Source organism: Phoenix dactylifera, unplaced genomic scaffold, assembly GCF_009389715.1.
Source record: "Phoenix dactylifera cultivar Barhee BC4 unplaced genomic scaffold, palm_55x_up_171113_PBpolish2nd_filt_p 000305F, whole genome shotgun sequence".
Lineage (NCBI taxonomy): Eukaryota > Viridiplantae > Streptophyta > Magnoliopsida > Arecales > Arecaceae > Phoenix > Phoenix dactylifera.
In genome coordinates this window covers 310,701-327,387 of record NW_024067779.1, presented here as the reverse complement: position 1 = coordinate 327,387, position 16,687 = coordinate 310,701, and positions in this window count along the sequence as shown.

Here is a 16,687-nt window from a genome sequence, read left to right as displayed (position 1 = left end):
TAAGTACCAACTAAAGATACCCTAAAACGACATCCTAAAGCAAAAATCCTATTCACAATCAAACATGCAACAAAACATTACACCTCAATTTCTAATGTTTTTCTTAAATTTCTAGACAGCTCCTAACTGGTTTGAAGAGGGCACCTAAGCCTCCAATCCGGTCTAATGAACCGAGTTGACCAGGTAAGCTCACAGGTAAGTGGAGGGGTCACGATGCGTTCGCAAAGGTCCCACTTAAAACCCACTTGCCTCGAACAGATGAACTGTCTCCCTTATAGGGACAAAGCTTGCCTAGACATCAACTAGGCCACAGAGCGGAATTGGTGCAACTTTCGGTGGTCTTCGTCCTATTGAGCTCGAATGTCCTTAGGGGCCAACGTCTAGTTGATTTTAGTTAAGCTTGGGACATTTATGCACTGGGGTGATTTTTGGGCTAAGGACGAGTGATGAAATCCCGACCTTATCTTTTTAAATGGGTTCAGCCCTTAGAATATTTTATGTTGATGCCTTATACTATATGCAACAATCAAGAGATTTTTTTTTTTAATGTTTTATGACATGACATTAAATTTCATTGAATAGGTGATCAAGCAAATTAATTATTTTTTTTAAAAAATTTTATGAGTTGAAGTCTGAAATTTGAAATTTGAAATTTGAAATTTGAAATTTGAAATTTTAGGTTTTCCTCTTTTTTTTAAAATTAAATTTTTGAATAATCACCCTTGATCTTTTCTTAAAGTTTTTTTTTCTTCAATTTTCAATTAGCAACAAGGGTTAATGAGATATAATAACAATAAATTCTGATTCTAAAAAAATTAAATGCAGAAAATTTAAAACAGAAATCAGCAAGGTTTTATATTAATCTAATGATCGTAAAAGTCTCAAAATGTCAATCAGACCGTTCAGATTATTGAACAATTTGTTATGCACTAGCTGACCAAATTTGAGTCCAATCAGACGGCGAATTTCTATGATATCAGAGTTTGATGCATACTGTGCAGTGAATTAAAAATAGTAGTAATTTTTTTTTTCAAAAGAAAAATACTAACTACTAAGGTAAAAATTAAATCTAAAATTATACTAATAACTCAGCCGTTCCCCGGCAACGGTGCCAAAAACTTGGTGCAAAAATAAAACTGCTCTCCCAAGTGCAGGAGAATCGCACAAGTAATATAATTCAGGAGTCCGAGGTCGATTCCTCAGGGAACGATCTATAGATTATTAGCGTAATTTTTAGATGTAATTTTCAGTTGATTTTCAAAATTTAAAAGCAGAGGATTAATAGATAATTAAACAAAGTTCAAGAATATAGAGAAGGCTAGGGATCCGGAATCCTCCTTAACAATATTACTTTCAACAAATAAACTCGGTGATTCTTGATTAAAGATTAATAAGATAGAGTAGTTCTAATCATGGAGTATACAATCTGAAAATATGAATTCAACATTTAAGTATTTATCGTGCCGGTTACGTCTACGACAAATCAAAAATCGAAACAATCCATGCATCAATACCTATATAAACCATAAAAGATCTATCAAATAAATATTCAAGAATTCAAAACATACCAATAGATATAAAACAATTAGAATAAAAGATTAGAGTATACTTGATGAAAGCAACATGACAAGGATTCATCCATCACCCTTTGCCTAAAGAGTTAGCAAGCCATTACAAACATCAACTCCCCTATTTTTTTTCCTTTTTCTTTTCCGAAACAGGGCATACCCTGTTTCTTTTTCTTTTTTTTTTCTTCCCAAACGGCTGGAGCTCCTCCTCTGTTTCCTTCCTTCAACCGCAGCAGCCCCCCCCCCCCCCCCCCCCGCGCCTCTGTTCTTCCTCTTCTTCTCCCCCCAAAATGAGCCCCCCTGTTCCTTTTTATACAATGAAAACCTCCCCAAATTTTGAATAATCTTCCAAGCAAATCAAAACGGACGCTGGAATCTGGGACTCAGATGCTGGAAAATCGCTGGGACTCGGATGATGCGCTGGTGGGGAGGAAGATCCGGAAGCGAGTGAGAGCTGAAGATGAAGCTTGGACTGCTGGCGCTTGGGATTCGGATGATTGGATCGAACGCAGGAGATGGGGCGTGGACGAGTGCTGGGATGAGCGGACGAACGGGATGAATGGGGCTGGGAGGTAATCGCGGCTGGATCCGGCGCTGAAAATCAGATCACGGATCCGGGAGGAAGGAGACCACCACGGACAGCTGGGTGTTGGGCTCGGGATGCTGCTATGAACCTCACGAACGGCTGGGAGGCGTGTGAGGCAAGCGGAAGATGAGCAGATCGTGGATCCGGGAGGTGATCGCGGGACTTGGGATTCCTTGCTTGTTCCGTTGCAGAAGGATGCGAAGATGCTGGGAACTCAGGGGATGCAAGATGGACGCTGGCTCACACGCGGAAAAGGAATGGCTGAAGAGCCGGCTGTGGGATGGAGGAGGCGGCTTCACAGGCTCGGGCGGACGTTTGGGTGCGGGAGAATCGCGCGTGCTTCGCGGAAGAACGGAGGAGGCGGACGGCTGGGACGCTGATGGACGAAGGAGCTGATCGTGGAGATCTGAGAGGAGCTGGGATGCAGTGAAGACGGGGTGGCTGGGACGCAGACGCTGGAGTTGCGTGGGATAGCCAACCAATACTTGGAATATTTCCCCAACTACACGTGATCTTTCTTTATTTTGATCCCCAATGTGCTCTAGAAGCTGTGGCATATAGACATGTGTAGCTCCGGTGCAAGTATGCTTGACCAGGTTCAATTATGCTCCTAACATCATCAGGCTTGGAGCCATGCCTTATCCCAAACTATACAAAATGCGCATTTAAACTCTTGATTTACAATAACCTGTGCACCACAAAAATATAATATTAATGCAACACTTTTATCATTATTTATTAGCAATAATATTAATTTAAACAATGTGTAGAACGCACTTTTGTGCTCTCATCAATGAGTGACCTCAAGTTTGTCCCAAATTTCTTTAGCACAGATGCAAGTAGATATTCTATTAAATTCACTTACATCTAATGAGCAATAAAGTACATTAATAGCTTTTGCATTTAACTGTGCCAATCTTCTATCACTTTCATTCCAATCCATTTCTGGTTTGGGTATGATAGTGCCCTCTATATTAAGTGTGGGTGTGTGAGGTCCTCTAGTAATGATGTACCATAATTCATAGTCTAAAGCTTGAATGAATATCCTCATCCTAGCTTTCCAGTATGTGTAGTTTGTGCCATTAAATAGAGGTGGTCTATTTGTGGATTGCCCCTCACTCATAGAACATCCCACTTGGGTTGTCATGATCTTTAACTCTTGATTGTGAGATCAATGAGTACTCTTGGAGCACCTTGCTCTGATACCACTTGTTGCCCAAGGTGACAAGCCAAGAGGGGGGGGTGAATTAGTTTCTTTTAATTTTAACTATCTTACTTATGTTAATTGATGAGTTAGTGAAATAAATAACTCACAATACAAACAACAAGAAGTATAGTGGTTCGGTGCTCTCCTTAGCACCTACGTCCACTCTCCAAGCGACCCCTTGGGAATTCACTATAATCCCGCGGATTATAGTTGGATTGTTTTCCGGGCTCACAATCCAAAAACCTTTACACTTTGGTTTTCCGGGTTCACCAAAAACCTATGTTGGTTTTACGGGCTCACCAACGAACCTATGTTGGTTTTCCGGGCTCACCAACGAACCTTTGCAATTGGTTTTACGGGTTCACCAATCAACCTATTCCGTTGGTTTTACGGGCTAACCAACTAACCTTTACAAGTAGTTTAATAAACAAAGGAAGAAGATTTAAACTCCTAGATGAGCAAATATAACAATATAATCTACAAAGAAGAGTTTAGAGAATAGTTATCGCTTGATATGACTTCTCTCTTCTTTGTCAATGATGCTTCACTCTTCAAGGGTGGATGGAGCTCTTAAAGACTCTTTCAATCTGCTCAACCACTTTCTTTTGATTCTTGAATGAAGCACTTGAATGAAGAAGATTAGGGCACTTTCTCTTTCTTGTGTACTCTTTGATATTCTTTGGAAAGGATGTTCTCTCTGATGAATAGTGCCACTTTAAATAGTTTCCTTCATCCATTGGACAAGCCCCAATGGTTAGAATTCAAAAACTAGCCGTTACTCACTGTTGGAAGGACAAAAAGTACTTCTGCAGAACTAGCCGTTATGCTTCTGCCCGTGTTTGGGTCGGCTCAACCTGTCCTTGGGTCGACCCAACTTTCACTTGGGTCGACTCAAACTTTCCTTGGGTCGACCCTCTCAGAACCACAGAAACTTGCAATTCAGCCTTCCTTCACTTGGGTCGACCCAACATTTCTTTGGGTCGACTCAAGGTTCAGTTGGGTCGACTCAACTTCTTCTTGGGTCGACCCTCTCAGGGTTTCCAGAGAACCTTTTCTGTCATCTGTTCTGTCTTGACTTTGGGTCGACCCTCTCAGGGTTTGGGTCGACTCAAGCTTGGGTCGACTCAACTTTATCTTGGGTCGACCCTCTCAGTATTTCCAGAGAGCCATTTTCTGAGTTGTTGAGAAGCTTGGAGTTTGGGTCGACTCATGCTTTCCTTGGGTCGACCCAACTTACTGTTCATCTGTGCCATTTTTGCAGAAGTGTGCCAAATGCTTTCTTGATGTGCCGGGGTCGACCCAATCATCCTTTGGATCGACTCAATCCACACTTTGCTGAAACTCAAGGTTAGATTCATCCAAGTAAACAATGAAATGCATCTTTAACTTATTATGCAAATATACTGAGAGTAACAGACTTATAAATGAAGTATCAATTTAACTTATAACACACTCTCGATTATTGCTTGTTAATCATCAAAATAACACTATCATCCTCAATTTCAAAACGATTAGTTCCGATATTTATTAAGTGAAAAGAGTAATCCAAATACTATTTTTTTCAATGATATCAAAGATATTGGTTTTCCTTTTAGTTCTCTCTATCAAACCCTAACCTCAGCTGAATGCTATACATCCTACTACTTTGAAAAGAAAAAGAAAACAATGATATGAGTTAACAGCCTAGTAAGAATCCTTAGACAAACACACTCAGAAATAATTAATCACTACTCAGCTATATGCAATTATCAAGAAATCACATACCGACAATCTAGAAAAATTCAAATAAATTGGAAAATGCTTAGTATATCATATATCAAAGAAACTATTTTTTGATATTTCATGCAATTACTATGAAGGTATATATCAACAATCTACCACGACTCAAATAGACCAGACTAAATACATACGCACACCATATGCCAAAATAACAGACCCATTCATAAATAGCATTTCATGCAACATCAATATGTACATAGGCACACCATATGCCAACATAACCAATTCATTCATGAATAGCATTTGATGTAATATCAAATTAACCATTTTATTCAACACCATTTTCAAAATACTTATTTGTCATTTTCAAACAAGTAATCTAGATCCGTATCGGTTACCTTTCCGACTTTAGGCCAATCCCGATCATGTTGCTGCTTGTGATGGAGTAATAAATGGTGTCACAATTTCTGCCAATTACGACCTATTGCAGCCCAAAATCGCTGGCCAAGATAGGCTGGGAGCCGGATGCAATGGGGCGCATGAGCGGGGGAGATAGATATGGGATTAGGAAACTATCTTAGATCTTACGAAGCAATGAAGGATCCTGATGAGGTGACGATATCGATAGTGAGAAGGGAACAAGGTGGAGTCAGAATCTCGACAAGCAGTGGAAAAACTGGGTGGCTGCTGCGGCGGCGGCCATCAAAGATCGACGGCCCAAGGAAGGTACCAACATCTCGGTGGATCGACCCAAGAAAGGGACCAACATCTCGGTGGATCAAAAAGGGTCAGCAAGGAAAATAGGAGATTTGGTGGCAAAGGGCCCGGTCGGCTGCCGATCCACAAATCGGTCCGTGGAGCACACCGGCAACCGAGGGACGGCGAGGGGGAAGAGTTGAAGATTGCGAGAGGGGTACGAGACACTCAGATAGATTTATGTGATTTTTTTTTTTTTTGGTACATCAGCGCCTCACACACAACGGGCGTAATGATCTTTCATTATCTTTGGTAAGGTGGGCATAGTGGGAATTTGATTTCACTGCTTCTCTATCGACTTCTGTGTAAATTTAGCTTAAATGTATCCCATGCCTCTTAAACCGTAGCTTGCTATTTTTGGGCTCCGTCGCTGCCTACAAAAATGTGCCACCCTTCACCCAAAAATATTTCCTCGTATCTAACAAGCATGTGACTACTTTTATCATGTCCCCTTGACTGCGCGCGCGCGGGGGAGGGAGGGAGGGAGAGAGAGAGAGAGAGAGAGAGAGAGAGAGAGAGAGAGCGGGGAGGATTAAGCCTCGTGGCATCCCAAGCATCATTTTTTATTTTTTTGGTAATGGAAAAGCATCATTCTGTATTTTGTTTGTAGCAAATGCGAAGAAAGCCTATAGATGGAAAATGATCCGCAACTAACGCAGGAAAAGCCTTCCAACAGGAATGGCAGGAATGATGACCCATAGACATGGCACTACTTGGCTGGGTTAACGCTTCTAAATTATTCTTGCGACAATTGTCGACATTGAAATGACCAGGAAACTAGAGTAACTTTTCAAATTTTGTCTCATGATTGCTAGCCTTGGTCACCTATAGTTCTACCAACATAATTTTGCAGGAATTAAGGAGTATTGTTAATGAATTTTGTGACGAAATACAAGAAGTACTAACCAATACAACAATACGGTTCAAGGGATGCCTTTTTTTTGATGTTGGGCTTCATGGGGTTATTTGATCAGATCGGCTTTCTCTCTAATTTTCTTTTGGTTTCGATTTTTCCGGTCTAGATCTGTGGATTGATCTCTCTAGGGCGATATGTTGGATTTGTGGGAAAGTAACAGGGAATGAGATTGGGTGTTGGACTATGGCTATTTTTGGATGGTTTTAATGGGTCTTTCTCTTGTACCAAAAAAATGGGTCTTGCTCTGCTTTGTGATTCGCTCTATTTGTGTGGTCTTGTGCCATTGAAGGGAGTTTTCTAATATGATTCCAAAGTTCCGTTCTTGCTCTGGAGGCTTAAAGTTCGAATGGAGAAGCGACCACTATCTCTCCGCTATCTTCCTCTAAAGTTTCGTTTTTCGTGGTTGTGAACTTGAATTTGAGTTTGAGCTGCCATTTACTTTGGCATCGTGGACTGTTTACTTTAGATTTTTGCATCCTTACTTGGACGAATCAAAAAATTGCAGTAAAAGAGGGTTTTTTTGATCTTTGATTTATGTTTTGACTTGAAATATCTGTTATATAGATCTTGTAGATCCGAGCTCGTTTTTGCATCGTTTTTTCGCTCATTTTTGCGTCATATGAAGTACACGGGGCTTAATGTCTGGGCAGTCCGATACTTAGCGTCGTACTCATCCTTCGAAGCTTCATATTTTTGCATTATGCTGAATTTGTGTAGGTAATAGCATAATAATTATCAGTTGAAGAACAGCAAACTTGTCATGTTTATTCGCCTTGACTGAATTGCGAAATTTATGGTGTTCAGAGACAGTGGAGATTTTTTTGTTTGTTTTTTGATGGAAGAGAGACAATGAAGATAAGTTCAGTGGTTTGCAGATTTGGAGCTTCGGTTGAAATTTTAATATGCTTTGGTTTTGATATGTGCTCTGAACTTTTGTTTGTTGTCAATCTTGTGTAGTTGTTGAGTGTGCTGTTTGTTGGAAAATAGGAAGAGAGAAATCTAGATAGGAAAGGATAAAAAGGCAAAAATACTTCAAATTTTTCTTTCAATTTAGCTCTTGCCTTGCTTGCATAAAATTACAAGACTTACAAAGTATTTATAGGACTTCTAGGTACATAAATAAATCTAAATACATAAACCACATAATGACCTTTCAACTTTCTAGATAGACTCTTCATACTTCTAGGAGTCTTTACATATTCCAATACAACTTTTCAACTTTCTAGATATATATATTATCAAAACAATAAATAAAGGGATAAGAACAAGTTTAATTCTCAACATGCTCCCCCCTTGAACTTGTTCCTCCAAGTGCTATCATTCCAAGCAACCTTCTTAGCTTTTGAAAAACTTGAGCACTAAGTGGCTTTGTCAATATATCAGCAACTTGCTCGCTTGACTTTACATAAATGAGATTTACATCTTTTGGCTTCACATGTTCCCTCATGAAATGGAATCGAGTATCAATATGCTTTGATCTCTCATGATGAACCGGATTTTTCGCCAATGCAATAGCTGATTTGCTATCGACATAAACCTTTGTTGAACTTTTTTGCTTCAGCTGCAACTTTTCAAGTAATTTTCTTAACCAAATAGCATGACAAACACATGAAGATGCTGCTATATATTTAGCTTCATACGTTGACAAAGCAACAATATTTTGCTTCTTCGAAGACCACGTAAACGTGGCTTCACCAAGATAAAACACAAACCCCGTAGTGCTCTTTCGATCATCATAGCTTCCAGCGCAATTGCTATCGCTAAATCCAGTCAACTCCAAATTTGCATGTGAAGAATAAAATACTCCATAATCAAGCATACCTTTGATGTTTCTTAATATTCTCTTTGCTGCTTTTAGATGAGAATTCTTTTGAGTCTCCATAAATCGACTTACCAAACCAACACCATATAAAATATCGGATCTAGTACAAGTCAAATATCGCAAACATCCAACTAGACTTTTATAATAAGTTGGATTCACAAGTTTACCTTCACCTTTCTTGGTTAACTTCACCCCACAATCCACCGGGGTATCAACTAGTTGACAATCATCCATGGCAAACTTTGCCAAGATTTTTTTCGCATACTTTTTTTGAGAAATGAAAATTCCATTGTTTCCTTGCTTCACTTCAATGCCCAAGAAATAAGCCATAAGACCCAAATCGGTCATCTCAAATTCCTTCGCCATCGAGCCTTTGAATTCTTCAATCATGGATAAATTATTTTCGGTGAAAATCAGGTCCTCCACATAGAGACAAATGAACATAACATCACCCTGCAGATTAGTCTTCATATATATAGCAAGTTCATATAGACAGTTAGTAAATCCATTTTGAATAAAGTACCCGTCAATTCTGGAATTCCATGCTCCTGGCGCTTGTTTAAGCCTATAGAGAGCTCTTTTCAGCTTGTAGACTTTCTCTTCCTCTCCTTGCACAACAAAATCAGAGGGTTGATTGACATAAACCTCCTCTTCAAGATGCCCATTGAGAAAAGCATACTTTATGTCCATTGAATAATTTATGTTTCTTAATTAGTTAAATAATCAATGTTAATGTTTAATCAGGGGTTCGTGATATCTATGACAGGAAATTTTTAAGCTAGCCCAGGTAGGTGACCTATTGCTTTAAAGTAGAATTTTAACATGTATCTTGCATATATTGATGTTATGATTTATTATTGGCATTATGTGTTAGAATTAGAATTAAATATTTAATTTCATAAACTGTTATGTGCTTTACTATTGGGAGCATGATCATGACTTTGATTTGGAAATTTACTATGTGGAAAGTTGATTTATTGATTTTTTTTTAAGACCGCGTGACTATAGTCTAGGCCCCGCCAATGGAATGATACGTTGGCCCTGTCGACTTGTACTGAGGAACTGTCCGACACTGCGACCACCGGTGATAGAATAGTGGTGGCACAGGGGTGCGTTTTGCTCTTCGGAGCGGCTTGGTGGAGCGGGAGATTGGCACCAAGGGGTGCGGCACAGTTGTGCATTGGCTCAGTGGAGCGGCTCTACGGAGAGTTGTATTGGCACTTTGGTGCAACCATGCCACTGGGTGATGTGGCCGTAGTCATGCGGTTGAGATATTTTGAGTCTCGGATCGAATTTACGGGTTATCGTGTGGAATTTTTTTTTGTGAATTCATGAGTTTTAGCTGCTTTTCATATGCATCATGACATGTTATATGATGACTTTATTGCATGATGTTGCCTACTGAGTTGTTAGCTCACTCCTACTATTTACCTTTTTTGCAGGTGATGACATATGATTATAGGGGTTACGGGACCGAGTGATCATGATGTATTTAGTTAGTAGATATTAACTTTTTTTTGACATATGTGTATGTTGATATATGATATGAAAACTGAAATTTATCTTCATTTAGTTATTGATGGCTGATTTGATTTATCTGTCTTGCATGCCTGTGGGGTCCGCCCTGCAGGTGCGCGGCGTCTGCTCGCGTCCCGGGCCCCGAATTCTGGACATAACAGATTTATTGGTATTAGAGCATAGGTTAAAGATCACTGGGGACATTAAAACAGAATCGTAATAAAGAATAATAATTGATGAAAAACCTAGGAATATAGGGACACATGTGAAGAAATGAGAGTGGGGTAGAAATCTTAGTGTGGATGGATCTAACCCTAATATTGTGTTATTTGTGTATGTATCAGCATGCTGCCCCACCGTGCATGTGTGGCACCTCGCCGCCTGATCAAGACTATCGAAGGTGATCCAGCCCCTTCTCATCCGACTGAGAGAGTTTAGGAGGACGAGACTGATCAGACGGTACTGGATGGACCAGATCATGGCCAGAAGAGCATGATGGGAGGCTTGACTCAGGTGTTGGAGCTGATTAGAGAGGTTGTTGGGTTAGTTCGGCAGCAGAGGGAACCATAGCAACTGTTACCCTCTGCTAGTTCTTCAGATCAGGGGAGGAGTATAGCTGAGTTCAGGAAGTTGGCTCCTCCGGCCTTCAAGGGAACTACCGATCCCCAAGAGGCCGAATGTTGGATAGATGAGATGGAGAAGGCCTTCAGGGCCATGGGTTGTACTGAGGAGGTGAAGATCAGATTTGCCACCTATATGCTTCAGGACCGGGCTCATCATTGGTGGGAGTCTGTGGAGAGGACCATGATGCAGGATGCAGGATTTGTGACCTGGCCGGGATTTCGCATGGCCTTCTACTCCAAGTATTTTCCTTCCAGTCGTATCAAGGAGCTGGAGAGGGAGTTTCTGAGCCTCTCTCAGGGGAGTACGACTGTGGAGGACTATTAGGCTGAGTTCAATCGGCTGTCCCGTTTTGCACCATCTCTTGTCCAAGACCCTAAATCTAGGATGAGAAGATTTGAGGAAGGACTGAGGCCTCGCCTGCGTCAGGGTTTAGCTACTGTTCACTCGACTGATTATGATGATCTAGTTGACAGAGCTAAAAATATGGAGATCATCTGGAAGGAGACATAGGATGCTCAGAAAGGGAGGTCGAAGAGGACCAAGGACTATGATTCTGACGGTGAGCGACATCTGCGCCGACCTATGCAGTTCCGTCTAGGAGTTGGGCAGCGAGTTCCACATGGGAGGACTGCACCGGATCGTAGGGGGATATCAGGAGTGTGCTTCAAGTGTGGTTAGATTGGACATAGAGCCGTTGAGTGCCTTCAGACACGGTCTGGTGATGGAGCGTGTTTCAGGTGTGGTCAGCAGGGCCACCAGATAGCTGAGTGCCCTCAGACTCAGACTATTTCTGGAGTTTGTTTCGAGTGTGGTCAGCCGGGCCACAGGATTTTCAGGTGTCCTCGTATTGGATCTATGCAGAGGCCACCGAGTTCTGTAGCTCCACAGCGACAGACTTCCTTCACTCCAGTACAGGTTACTCAGTCAGCTGTCCCCAGACAGCAAAGGGGAGGAGGGCCTCGTACCCAAGGACGAGTCTATGCACTGACTCAGCAGGATGCTCAGGCATCCAACACTGTAGTGATAGGTACACTGTTGGTATCTTCCACTTATGCTTATGTGTTATTTGATTCCGGTGCTACGCATTCTTTTATCTCATCTTCATATGTGCATAAGTGCGATTTACACTACTCTTCCTTAGAGAGGAAATTATGCATTAGTACTCCAGCTGGGGGTACGATGATAGTTAGTCAGATCTGCATTTTCTGTCCAGTACTAGTTGAGGGTAGAGATTTGAGAGCTAATTTGATTGTTATGAATCTGCATGACTTCGATGTAATCTTGGGTATGGATTGGTTGGCTGCATACCACGCTACCATGGACTGTTTTCTGAAGAGGGTGACATTCCGGATTCCGGGTACTGATGAGTTCAGTTTCATGGGTGATGACTGGGGTGTCTCTTCTCAGATAGTGTCTGTTATGCAGGGCATAAGATCTCTTAGAAAGGAGTTTCCTATCTTTATGGCCGCAATTGCAGATTCTGAGCAGTCTGAATAGAGAATTGAGGATATAGCAGTGGTCAGTGAGTACCCTGATGTTTTTTTCCGATGATCTGCCTGGCTTACGTCCTGATAGAGATGTTGAGTTTGTTACTGATTTAATCCCTGGTACTGCACCTTTGTCTAAAGCTCCTTATAGAATGGCCCCTGCTGAACTAAAGGAGCTGAAGGACCAATTACATGAGCTATTGGATCTGGGTTTCATTCGACCTAGTGTCTCTCCTTGGGGTGCCCCAGTATTATTTGTAAGGAAGAAAGATGGTAGCATGAGACTGTGTATTGATTATCGGGAAATCAATAAGGTGACTATTAATAATAGGTATCCTCTGCCCCGGATTGATGATTTGTTTGATCAGCTTCAGGGTGCTCAAGTATTTTCCAAGATTGATCTTCAATCTGGATATCACCAGCTGAGGATAAAGGAGTCTGACATTGCCAAGACCGCTTTCCATACCAGATATGGGCACTATGAGTTTCTTGTGATGCCTTTTGGTTTGACTAATTCTCCAGCAGCATTTATGGACCTGATGAACAGAGTGTTTAAGCCTTTTCTAGATAAATTTGTGATAGTATTTATTGATGATATTCTGATATATTTCAGGAGTCACGCAGAGCATGAGTATCATTTGAAGACTATTTTGGAGAGTCTGAGGCAGAATCAGTTGTATGGTAAATTGAAGAAATGTGAATTTTGGCTGGACAGGGTGATGTTTTTGGGGCATGTTATCTCTAAGGAAGGAATTATGGTTGACCCAAAGAAGATTGAAGCTGTGGTCGATTGGAGCAGACCGAGTAATGTGTCTGAGATTCGCAGCTTCCTTGGACTAGCCGGTTATTACAGAAAGTTTGTGGAGGGCTTCTCTAGTATTGCTGGACCCTTGACTCGACTCACTCGCAAAGGAGTGAAGTTTGAATGGTCGGATCAGTGTGAGAAAAGCTTCGAGAAATTGAAACACCGATTAGTATCAGCACCTATTCTGACCCTACCAGTTACCGGTACTGATTTTACCATTTACAGTGATGCTTCCAAGAAGGGTTTGGGTTGTGAGCTAATGCAAAATGGGAAAGTTATTGCTTATGCCTCCCGACAGCTCAAGCCCTATGAAGAGAATTATCCAACTCACGATCTTGAGCTTGCAGCTGTGGTTTTTGCCTTAATGATCTGGAGATATTATCTGTATGGAGAGACATGCCAGGTTTTCACTGATCATAAAAGTCTGAAATATCTTTTCACTCATAAGGAGCTGAACATGAGACAGAGAAGGTGGCTGGAATTACTGAAGGATTATGACTTATCTATTCATTATCATCTTGGAAAGGCAAATGTGGTAGCAGATGCTCTAAGTAGAAAATCTTCAGAAAATGTTGCAGCTTTGATTACTACTCAAAGGAATATCGTGGAGGATCTGAGGAGGGTAGAAATAGAGGTATATCTGCATGATGCTACTGTTGTCAGCGACCCGCACCGGAACCCACTCACACCGGCGCCGCCACCGACGTCGGACAAGCAAAGAGAGATACGAACGGATAAGCACTCTCTCGCTCCCTCGACTCCGGACTCAAGGATCACCTCTTCGCTCCGCCTACGAAGGGCAAAAGATTACCCCGTGGTATCAGTAGGGTAAAACACTTGAGCACCGCAACGGATTATCAAAGATCAAAGAAAGGAGAAGGAAGAAAATAGCAAAGCAAACACAAAGATGTAACGAGGTTCGGCTACAAATAGCCTACGTCCTCCACCGCTCCAAATCTCAATTAGGATGAACTGATTACAGAGATAGCACACACCCGAACGATCACAAGCGATCGATCTACAAGAGATTCACACAGAATTCCCTTTGCACAAGAAGTAGGATCCCAATCCTCTTCTTCTCTAGAACCCTAGCCTCACAAACAAGAGTCTCTCTCAAATATACGGCCAATACTCTCCCTAGGGCTCTCATGAGTCCTATATATAGTCTCAAGACCTTCAGATGATCATAGCCGTCGAAACGCCAACAAAACACCAAAAGAGAACTCATCCGTATGATTTCCCGCGAGCCCGAGTCGACTCGACTGAAGTTCGAGTCGACTCTGGCACGTCTGGACAATTTCCAGTTTAACTGGCACGATCTCGAGTCGACTCGACTGTGGCTCGAGTCGACTCGACGATGCTTCGAGTCGACTCGACTGTAGCTCGAGCCGACTCTGACGGTCCAGACAGAAACATGGTTTTTGCGGCTTTTCTCCTCTCGGGTCGACTCGACAGGCCTCGAGTCGACTCGACTGTTCCCGAGTCGACTCGACTGTAGCTCGAGTCGACTCTGACAGTCCGCCAGACAGAACTATGCAGAATTGATTCTCCTTCAATTCTCTTCATCACCAAAGGTCTCCACATACCCCAACAATCTCCCACTTGGAGACCTTGGGTATATCCTCTTGTTACTTGGTTCTCCTCTGTGCTCCCACTGAAAATGGATCATCCTAATGAAATCGGTACGATGCCTCCTCAACGTCTTCAAGCATGAAGACCAGCAGAAGCTGAACAACTCCTCAGCTTCTCCACCGTGACGACCTTCGTCAACATATCTGCAGGATTCTGACTTGTATGAATTTTCTCCAACTTGACGAGTCCCTACTCGAGCAATGACCTCACGAAGTGGTACCGTATGTCAATATGCTTCGTCCTTGAATGAAAAGCTGAATTCTTCGCCAGATGAATTGCACTTTGACTGTCTGAATATAACATGCAATCCTTCTGTTCCTTCCCAAGCTCCTTCATCAAGCCTTGAAGCCATATTAGTTCCTTGCACGCCTCTGTGGCTGCCACATACTCCGCCTCCGTAGTCGACAATGCAACAACTGGTTGCAACCTGGAAATCCAACTGACGGCTCCACTGCCCAAGGTGAACAAGTACCCTGTCGTACTTCTCCTGCCGTCCAAGTCCCCTGCCATGTCTGAGTCCACATAGCCCTGTAACCGGATCTCAGAACCTCCATAGCACAATGACATGTGCTCAGTGCCTTTCAGATACCTCAGTATCCATTTGACCGCGCGCCAATGCTCCAAGCCTGGGCAGCTCATAAAGCGACTCACAACTCCCACTGCTTGAGCAATGTCTGGTCTCGTACACACCATAGCGTACATCAAGCTCCCCACTGCCGATGCATACGGGATTTTTGACATATTGAGCTCCTCCACCCGCGTCTTCGGACTTTGCCCTTTTGAAAGCTTAAAGTGGGCACCCAGCGGTGTGCCAACAGGTTTGGCACCCTCCATGCAGAATCTCCTGAGTACTCGGCTGATGTACTCCGCCTGAGATAGTCTGAGGATATGTTTAGACCTATCTCTGCTGATCCGCATCCCAAGGATCTGTTTCGCTGCTCCTAGATCCTTCATTGCAAATTTTTTTGACAGCTTCAGCTTCAATTTTGCAATCTCATGCATGCTAGCTCCTGCAACTAACATGTCATCAACATACAATAGCAAGATAATGTAAGATGTACCGAAGTTCCGGAAGTAGCAACAGTGATCCTCCTGACATCTTCTGTATCCTATCTCAAGCATGTAACTATCGAACTTGAGATACCATTGTCTGGGTGCCTGTTTCAAACCATAGAGGCTTTTCTTTAATTTGCAGACTAAGTCACCCGTGCCAGCTGCAATGTATCCCTCCGGCTGCTGCATATATATCTCCTCATCGAGATCTCCGTGGAGAAAGGCCGTCTTCACATCAAGCTGCTCTAAGTGAAGATCCTCTACTGCCACCATGCTCAGCACCGCTCGAATAGAACTCATCTTGACTACAGGAGAAAAAATCTCTGTGAAGTCGATACCTGCTCTCTGCTGAAATTCTTTTACAACCAGCCTGGCCTTGTACCGCTTCTTCCCATCCTGCTCTTCCTTCAGCCTGTAAATCCATTTGTTTGACAGTGCTTTCTTCCCCTTAGGCAGATCCACCAAATTCCATGTTTGATTCTGCTCCAATGACTTCATCTCATCATCCATGGCCAACTCCCACTCCTTCCTGGTATCAACCTCCAATGCTTCCGTAAAGCATTCAGGTTCGCCATTATCTGTGAGCAGCAAATAACTAAGAGTCCCATCATACCTTTGAGGAGGCTTCCCATGAGTACTACGAGTGGACCTTCTTAGTTGTGGAGGGGGTGCCAATGCTTCAGGTTCTTGCTCTGACTGAGTCTTCTGATCAGAATTTGCAGACTCCTCTTCAGGATCCACAAAACACGGCTCAACAGGTTTTGTTTTTGATTCATAGCTCTGCTGCATTTTCTCATTGAATACCACATCATTACTACGAATGATCTTCCTGTGTTCGGGATCCCACAGCCGGTACCCAAACAGTTGACCTCCGTATCCAACGAAAATGCACTTCTTTGATTGGCGTCTAGTTTGCTTCTTTCACTGGAATCAACATGGACATAACTGGTACAACCGAATACTCGTAAGTGCGCCAAATCAATCTTCTTCGCTG